Source organism: Chinchilla lanigera, unplaced genomic scaffold (assembly GCF_000276665.1).
Source record: "Chinchilla lanigera isolate Chin_1 unplaced genomic scaffold, ChiLan1.0 scaffold00035, whole genome shotgun sequence".
NCBI classification, from domain to species: domain Eukaryota; kingdom Metazoa; phylum Chordata; class Mammalia; order Rodentia; family Chinchillidae; genus Chinchilla; species Chinchilla lanigera.
Genome location: NW_004955436.1, coordinates 20029958 through 20038760, shown reverse-complemented (window position 1 = coordinate 20038760; position 8803 = coordinate 20029958). Strand labels below are relative to the sequence as shown.

Below are 8803 nucleotides of genomic sequence, written 5' to 3'. Positions count from 1 at the left end.
TCACTGAGAAGAATTCATTGCAAACGATGAACTATCCAGGGCTAATTCTGGTCTGAAACAGTCAAATCTCTAAGTTTCTTGGCTCAGGGTTTATGGTAGGTCAGTAGCTTATACTTAATTTATTCAATACCCAGAAAAATCCATTTTTAAACAATACAATTATTTTCAGTTCCTAAACTGTTTTTCTCAACTGGTAAGCCAAAGACATTCCACAAGCACTAAAATCTCAAAAAGCCAATGGTTTCTCACACTGCTTTGAAATTCCTAGCATTTGTGTTATTATAATTATATGTCCACTCAAAATGTTAATTCTTGGTTTATTTTGTTATTCCGTGTGCTTCTATAGTTATATAAATGTGGTAGTAGTGACCTGGCTATTGTCCTGAATTTACACTACATTTTGTACTGTGGTTTGTTTTGTATTGTTTCAAGTTTGTATTGCAGTTCTTTATTTGTAATTTTATTTTGTTTCTTTTTTAATTAATCTTATTGAATAAGCAGAATATTTTATTGTCCACCAAAATCAAATGAAATTCTAGCACTATACGGTTTAAAATTGTGAATAAGTGTTTAAGTCTTGTCAACTTGTTTACATTAATAATTTTAATTTTTTTTGTCTTTTTTTTGAGACAGGGTCTTGCTATGCAGTGCAGGCTGGCCTTGAGCTCACTTTGTAGCCCAGGGTGGTCTCGATCTCACAATGATCCTCCTGCCTCAGCCTCTGGAGTGCTGGGATTATAGGTATGCACCACCACACCTGGTTTACATTAATAATTTTAAAGCTATTCTTTTTTAAATTTTGTAAAGTCCAGCAGTGTGACTCTGTGTGTGTATGTGTGTGTATGCCTATGTGAGTGTGTATGGTAATTCTTCACTCATTAATGCATTTACTTTATAGGTAGGTAGAACCAAAACAGATCTCACAAGTCCTAAACACTTACATTTCCTCTCTATTATTCTGTCCTTATTATCATTAATATATCCAATCAATTGTCTTAGTTTTTGAAAGTTAAGATAATTTCAGATTTTCAAATCTACTTAAGTATTAAAATTGCAAAGGCATGGATTAGGGCAGTTGACTATGGTAAACGTAAAAATTTTGTAGTTACCCAGCAGTTTTGCTTCCTTGACATCAATGTATAAAGTGACTTTACAATAACATTAATTTTTCAACACAAATTTTAAACAAAATTACAAAATGTCCCATTGGGTCAAAACGCTTTGTGGATAATTATGGATTGTTGTGCCCACCTTGCTTCTCATATAGATTAACTATAACAACAGTATTGCTAAGCTTTCTGTTACTACAACACAATGCTTACGGCAGTTAACTTATAAAGAAAGAAGGCTTATGTTGGCTCATGGGTTCTAGAGATTTCAGTCTAAGATTAGGCAGACCAATTTGCCTTGAATCTCTTGTAAAGCAACACATAGTGCAAAAAATACTTATATCCTAAGCCAGGAAACAGACAGAGGACAGGACTAAGTGGGGTACACCTCTGGAGTGAGGGCATGCCTCCCACTACACACTCAAATGTCCTATCCCTTCCCCCTAGCACCAGCCTTGGGCACCTTTGGGAGACACTACCCTTATTAAAACCATACCAATATACTGGAGCTTATTTTCTTATATCATACAATGGTGGAAATGCCAGTGCTTGAATGCATTTATCTCATTTGCTTTCTTGAACTATAATAGGGGAATACTTTTTCAAGTAGATAGATATTTACCCCATGGGGGAGAAGTCTCCAAAATCTTATAAAATGATGTTTTAATCCAATCCCAGCAGGCAGATATTTAATTAAGCTCTTATGGCCATCAGCAAGATACAACCTCTGAATTTGTTTCATGGAATTTAAATTCTGAGTAAATGATTCTGATGGGCAGAGGATGGTAATGGTCATAAAGTACATATTACAAATATGTTCTGGGAAACCAAGTGGTCATCTGTGGCTGAGGCATCTCAGAAAGGCTTTCAGGTGGAGGCGTCACTGTAAACACTGAAAGACTTATGAACTGAATTGCAGAAGGGCTGAGGTGGGATGGGGTATAAGGAAGTCGTTTAGGAAACAAAGGTCTGGAGTTGTGGATGTGAGGTTCCCAACAAATCACAGGGAAAGAAGCCCTGAGGGGTAAATCTGCATATGTAGCTGGGACAGTCTAATGCCCATGTGAGTAATTTGCAAACTATTCTATCGAGCAGTTCTGGGGACTCCATGCTTTTCTGAGGGCAACAGTCCCCAGATGGGAATAATACGCACAGAGATTAATCTGGGGGCTGTGTAACAAGGGGTGAAAGAGGAGGGTGACTGGAAGCAGGGAGAACAGAGATAGATGTGATGAGGGTTGTGACACAAAGGGTGTCAGAGGGAAATGGCCGATGGCAAGGAGTCTTCTGGCCTTGGCAACTGATTTGCTACAGGGAGAAAAGGAGACAACGTTACCGCCATCCCCTCCCTGCTTCTGTCTGCTTGGCTGGTAGCATGGTGGCTCCAGAGGAGAACAAAGAAGTCTTAGGGGGAGCTTTGGCGGTAGAGGTGAGGGTTGTGGATGGTTAAAAAATTGCTTTATGTCTAAACTAAGAGCTTCGTGTGTCAGCTGAAACCTCTTGGATGAATATAACACCTGACCTTTTGTTTTTCATGGGGCCTTGTGATTTTCCATGCTGTCTTTTGCTTTCAGTGTGTATGAAAACAATTAGGTCTATCTTGCAGTTGAAGCAATATTATAATTTTCTGAGTTGGAAAATACCAGCAATGGTAGTATAACAGCAGCAACAATCACAACAGCCATAACAACAAAGCCCAGCAAGAAGAGGAATCTTGCAGCCTTCTGCTGTTCACCATTGCATGAAACTATACTCATTATATTGCTTCCCACTCTTTGACTCCATGCCAAACTTCAGCCCGCTAGGGTCAGAGCTTGCTGGGAGTGTGCCACCTGCTACATTGTGTGTGCAGCTCTGGGATCAAAGCATTCTTTCTCAGTCCTCCTCTACCTCTTCTCCCTACTGCTTGTCTGCCTTCTCCTGCAGGGGGTCAGACTGACCACATTTGCACGTCTCAGTGCATTGCCCTTTTATACAAAGTTTTCTTTGTTAATCAGGAGAAGTAAATGCAAATCCTCCTTCTGTACAATGAACTGCTTTGAGAAGAAGGTGTGACAGTGATATAATGACCTGGGGAATTTTCGGACAAGAAGAATCCAAATATATTGGTTTCATTTTCTAGAGATTAGTACTTGAGAGATCTTTGTGGGGTGTGTGTGTGTGTGTGTGTGTGTGTGTGTGTGTGTGTGTATGTGGGTATGTACACAGGCATAGGCATATGTGAGTTATGTTTTTGTCTAAATTCTTCCAGAAGACAATGTCACAATAGATTTCTTGAATTCTCTCTGCTTCCATGCTCACTGCTGAACCATCCTGTTCTTAGTGTCAATGGGCGAAGGCTTGGTTGTTATTGGAACTTCTGGGTGCGTATTCTGTGTGCTGGTAAATCAGCTTTAACAACTGTCCTTCATGGGTCATTCTCAAATCCTTGCTAAGGTCTAGGGGCTACGTGGGGCCACATTTTTAACATTGGTCACAAAGCCAGAGTGAGCTGAAATCTAAACCCTGCCCTCCATCATGTTCCTCTTCAAGATATCAGCGAAAAGCCTCTGGGTGTTCATTCTGTCTTCTGCTTTTCCTTGTCATTGCTTCTTGCACCAGTCAAATAAAGAGTTAGCGATCTCTTCGCCTAAGTAAGGTAAGTTCAGGAAAGTTCCTTGGTGGTCTTTGGAACAACCTAGCCATCTCTGGGTAGGAATTACAGTTGAAGACCTTGGATGACTTACTGGGCACTTATTCAATGTTTTAAAAGGCACAAAATGAAGAGGTCTGTTTTGTGTTTTACTTAATTTCTCCTTCTTTTGTTAGCGTAGTAGCATAAAGAAGATGGTCGCTTTATTTGACCTCCTCTCCATGGGAATAGTAACGATAATGGGTTTAATTAACTATGTGGTATTGACGTAATTAGTTATCCTGGTGATTATACTTCTTTAATAAAAGCACTTCATTTCACATGCATTGTGTGTTCCGCAGCAGCCGATCCCTACACCTATATTTCATAACTGTCTAGACAGTGGAACCGTGTGCATATTTTACCAACAGCCCTTGAGAGAGGTTATCTTGCGTGGTTTGAGGTAATTGGGAACTAATGATTTTGCCCCCTGGTTTCAGGCTTGCTTAGGCTGAGAGGCTGTGGGGGAGGGGTGGCCGTTCATTTTGTGTAAACTGAAAGGGAGCTGGAGGGCTGTGTTTTGGAAACCATATGCTCTCAGGAACTGTTTCTCTTTAAGCTAGCAATCACGGAGACAGTAACACCAGAGGGAACTGGGGGTGTTCAATCTATGGGTGGACCGCATACATACATTTCAATAGACGTACAGAGTATATAGAGACGTGCTCGTATTAACAGGAATGCTGGCCGGACACGTCTATGAAACACGCAGTCCACTTCAGTATGAAAAGGAGATCACTGCTTAAATTTGGTCCGCAGGTGACTGGCAATGTCCCTCTCGCATGGCTCAGTGGGCGGTGAATCAGAGTGTATAAAAATAGGGCAAATAAAACAAGAAGAAACAGATAATGCAAGCAATTACCATATGAAAATGTCAATAGTAATATCATGAGAACTCCCAAAGAAGAAGAGAACAAAAGCAAAAAGATTATGGAGCTGTGCCGGGACCGGTCCTGCAGCCCCTCAGTCACTTTCTTCTCCGTTCACACTTGGGCAGTGGACAAGGAGGGGACACAATGGAGTACAGGAAAAGGGCTCTAGAACCCTGGCTGGAATAGATGCTGCTGAGAAATCCTAGGTTCTGCAGACAATCTCTTGCTTTTCCGGTCTGCTCTATTTGGCTCTCCTTCTTTATTTAACCTGTGCTTTTCTCTGTCACCTCTCCCCGCAGCTCTTCATCCTGCGGTGCTGAGCAGCTTCCCGCCCCGCGCCTGGCTCACTTTTCCCGTCTTGAGACACACACCGAAATCACTGCAGACATTTGACTGCTTCATGCAGCAGAGGAAGGAACACTGTGGGTCATCCTAACAGCCAAGCCCATAAACAAGCCCCACTGAAAAAGCAAACAAATGGAAAAGAAGTGCCTTCGCGGAGGTACCTGCCAACAGGACTTGTGCCTTTGCCACCAGGGATGACGCGCCTGCGAAAGCCTCCATCCCTCATTAAATCAATAAAATCAAGTGTCTTTTATTTTAATCCTCTGCACTGTAATCCAGTAGCAAGGAGAGAGGCCCAGGCTTTTCATCTCATTGTTTCAAAACAGATCGTTTGGTTGAAATTGACAGAAGGTTCATTCCTTGTACCTTTGTAGAGATGTCAGTAAAAAGGCAGGTGCTGGGCATTCGGACTCTTTTGCTCAGCAGAAGAAAAAAAGGAGTGCGTGGGGTGGGGGTGGAGGAGGGATCTGTGACAGCCTAACTACATGTACTGAAGCTTTCTAAGACATTTTGTTTAGCTGGATATTGTGCGGCAGGGAGAGAGAGGTGGAATCTATTGTGTACCAGCTGCATGAATCACCGGATTGAAGTCTAACAGCCTCAGATCCTCTTTTATACAGTAGAGGGGAGATTAAAGCAGGGAGCTCGTATGTCACAAAATAGAGGTACAATGCAGTTCTGGCTTGCTTAGTGCACTCAGCCAGCATTTGATCCAAATTTAGCCAAAGGGAACTAACGGGTGCTGTTATCAGCCAGGGAGGTGACAAATGCTGGCCTGTAATATCCGAAATTTCTTTTCTGCTTCCAAAATGTCATCCCTCCTTCATCAGCTTCATTATGATTGAGTCTATGTATAGTCACAGACTGACTGGAAACAAACAAAAACACATAAACCCGAGCTAAATTATTCTACACCTGCCTCTTCCTAAACTGGGTAATTGATATGGAGCACAGGGAACTTCTGCGACTCGGGCTTATAACATCATTTGTTTAACAAGTATTTGCTGGGTGCTGTACACTGTAGCAGCTCAATGGAATATGCAAGGAATCGACAGCATACTCTTTCTGCTCTCCAGCAGCTCCTCGTCTCATTAAGGAGATGGACAGACAGACAAACACATGCTCAGGTCCTGTTGGGAAGGAAAGGGATGAGGCCTTTTATTAAATGACTAAATGTGAAAACACAAACAAGAAGCGCTCCAGCAATAAAGAAAGTTGATCTAATTTTTTTTGAAACAGAATAGGGAGGGTTTGGAGTACTGCTTTTAGGAATCTTATATGTATTGCATCAAGGAACAGTGTATGTATATAGTTGTTTTATTATCCCTATTTTTGAGGCAAGAAAACAGAACCCCAGAGACACACAGTTTGTAAGAGGCAGAATGGGAATTTAAACTCTCAAGCTATTTTTCTTCTTCTTTTTAAAAAGTGAGCCCAGGCCTTGGGTGTGCTCAGCAAGTTCTTTACCCCTGAACTACATCCCAGGTCCCAAATGATTACTCAGAAGCATCCTACAACGTGCTGGAAGCTTGCTGGCAAAAGGACGAAAGAGAGACTTTTCAGGAAGAAAATACTTGGCATCTCCATCTCTCCTCTTCCTTCTTGCTAAGTGAGTTCCCCATCTTTCCCTCCTGAAATTTTCAGGCCCTTATCTGTATCTGTTTCAACTGAATTATCAGTGCCTTTCTAACTAGGTTTCCTTCCCCAGCCAGACTTTATGGTCAAATCAGCAATAAAACTTTATTTCTAGAAGATATCTTACTGGCAGCTTGTCGAAGGTCAGATAGGTTATTAGCTGTAGACATGAGACAGTGATCTGTCTTTTCGGTCCCGGCCCCAGTGCTTTTTCTTGACAGTTCCATCAGCCTTTCTTACTTCCATCCTGACTGTCACCACTGACTCTTGAGCCTTGCCACACTCTGGCTTTGCTCCCCACACTTCTCACACCTGCTAACCTGATTTTATTTCCAGTTTTAGAAGGAACTTGAAGGAAGATGGAGAACAATGTGGCCCATGCCATCTATAATGCCAGGGCATCTATTACAACCCAAAAGTCACATCTGCTTGTTTACTGTGCCAGTCAACTCCTTTGGAGGCTCCTGGGAGCTGTCCTAAGACCTCTCTTTCCAGGCCTTCAATGCCACTGGTAAATGATCTCATCCTATACCTTACTGAGGACATTGACATCAAGTGACGTATAGTTTCTCATTTTCACCTCAGTCATACCCTCCGGATCCTCTCTTTGTACTCCCTTAGGACCTTGTTCAGTGCAGGCGGGGCTACTCTTTGCCAGCATTCTCACACAGAATGGTAGGCTCAAGGAAGGGCTGGCTGTGGAGATTGTGATTTCCCCCATTGCATCTCATACACTCTAAGAGCCCTTATATCACCACTGCTTTCCTCAACCAAAATCTGAATTCAGAGGAAAAATAATAACCAACAAGAAACTGAAAAAAAAATCTTGGAAAGATTGAATTTGTTATTTTTCTTTCTTAATGGGAGAAAGAATCCCATGCCAGAGGAACACATTCATAGTTGTAGATATCATGCACAGTTGAAAAGAACTAATGTATTTTGGGGATGTTAGCCCTTGAATAGCAGTTGGCCATGTCCTCTGTCTGTACAGACAGCCTGCCCTACTGACTACCTCAGATGCTCCTATCCTTTTAACTCAAGACAAGTCTTGTTCTCATGATGGCCGAGCATTTTTCTCTAGCTTTCTTTCTCTGTTCTTGGAAAATGACAAACTCTTCACGAATACCTTCGTTTTGCCTCCACTTCAAGGAGGCACAATTTATGCACCTTGATCACTGTTCACCTGATTGGTGCAGACTCTAACAATTCAGTTGAAATTCTGTATTGAAATTCTGTACTGTCCATCTATTCAAGTGCTTCTACTGTACACCCTCTGCCTGTATTTCTCACTGCATAGCTATCCATTCCCTAAAAGTTTGACTAATTTCAAATCCACAAAACTTGTTGTGGTGATCTACCAAGTCCTTGTTCTTCGTGACATCATTTTACAATTCAATACTCCTAATGAGCCTTTCTTCTGAATAATTATTTTCAATCCTATAAGCCCTCAATGTTTTTATTTAAATAAATGCTTATATGAGGCTGGGGATTTAGCTCAGTGGCGCAGTGCCTGTCTGGCAAGAGCAAGGTCGTGAGTTCAATTCCCGGTACCAGAAAAAAACAACAAAATAAATAAATAAATAAATAATAAATGCTTGTAGTGCTGCGTATCATGCTGATAACTCAGTGATAATAGCTCAGTATAATACCTTAACTATACATAAATGTCATTTATAATGAAATGATATCCACCAGTGCGATAAATACGAATGCAGATTGATACAAATATGACTTAAACATCACGAGCAACATTACTATTGACAATGTGAATTTTTGAACAGATGAACAAGGTTTGGTGAAGACTGAAATCAGGTAAAATACAAAACTGCACACTGGTAACATTTCTTGAAAATCCAGTGCATTTTAAAACATCTGAAAATAGTTGCCTTCTCATGAAATAAGTTAGGTCCTAGACTAAGATCATTTTAAATATGAATAGCCCTGAATCATTCTTGAATTCAAGAGGTGCAAGACAATCTATCCTGTGGGCATGTCACAGGCATTACAGGTTGTCTAACTTGCCTTTGCCCCCTCTACTCAAATGTACAATATAAAAACATCCTTCATCTTTGTCACTATTAAATAAAAATATCTGAAATGTCCCTTCGTAGTGGTGTGGCATGTCTTAGAAACCGGTTTGCTCTAGTATCTCATCTTTGGCTTGCGTGGCT

At 41.2% G+C, this 8803-nt stretch overlaps 1 long non-coding RNA gene across 1 annotated transcript; it reads left to right on the top strand.

Annotated features, from left to right (window-relative positions):
* The first annotated feature begins 699 nt into the window (after positions 1-699).
* LOC106149025 lies at positions 700-5250 on the top strand. The gene is made up of 2 exons (XR_001234928.1): positions 700-741; positions 4952-5250. It is a non-coding gene; the product is annotated as an uncharacterized LOC106149025 (long non-coding RNA).
* Positions 5251-8803: the final 3553 nt, after the last annotated feature.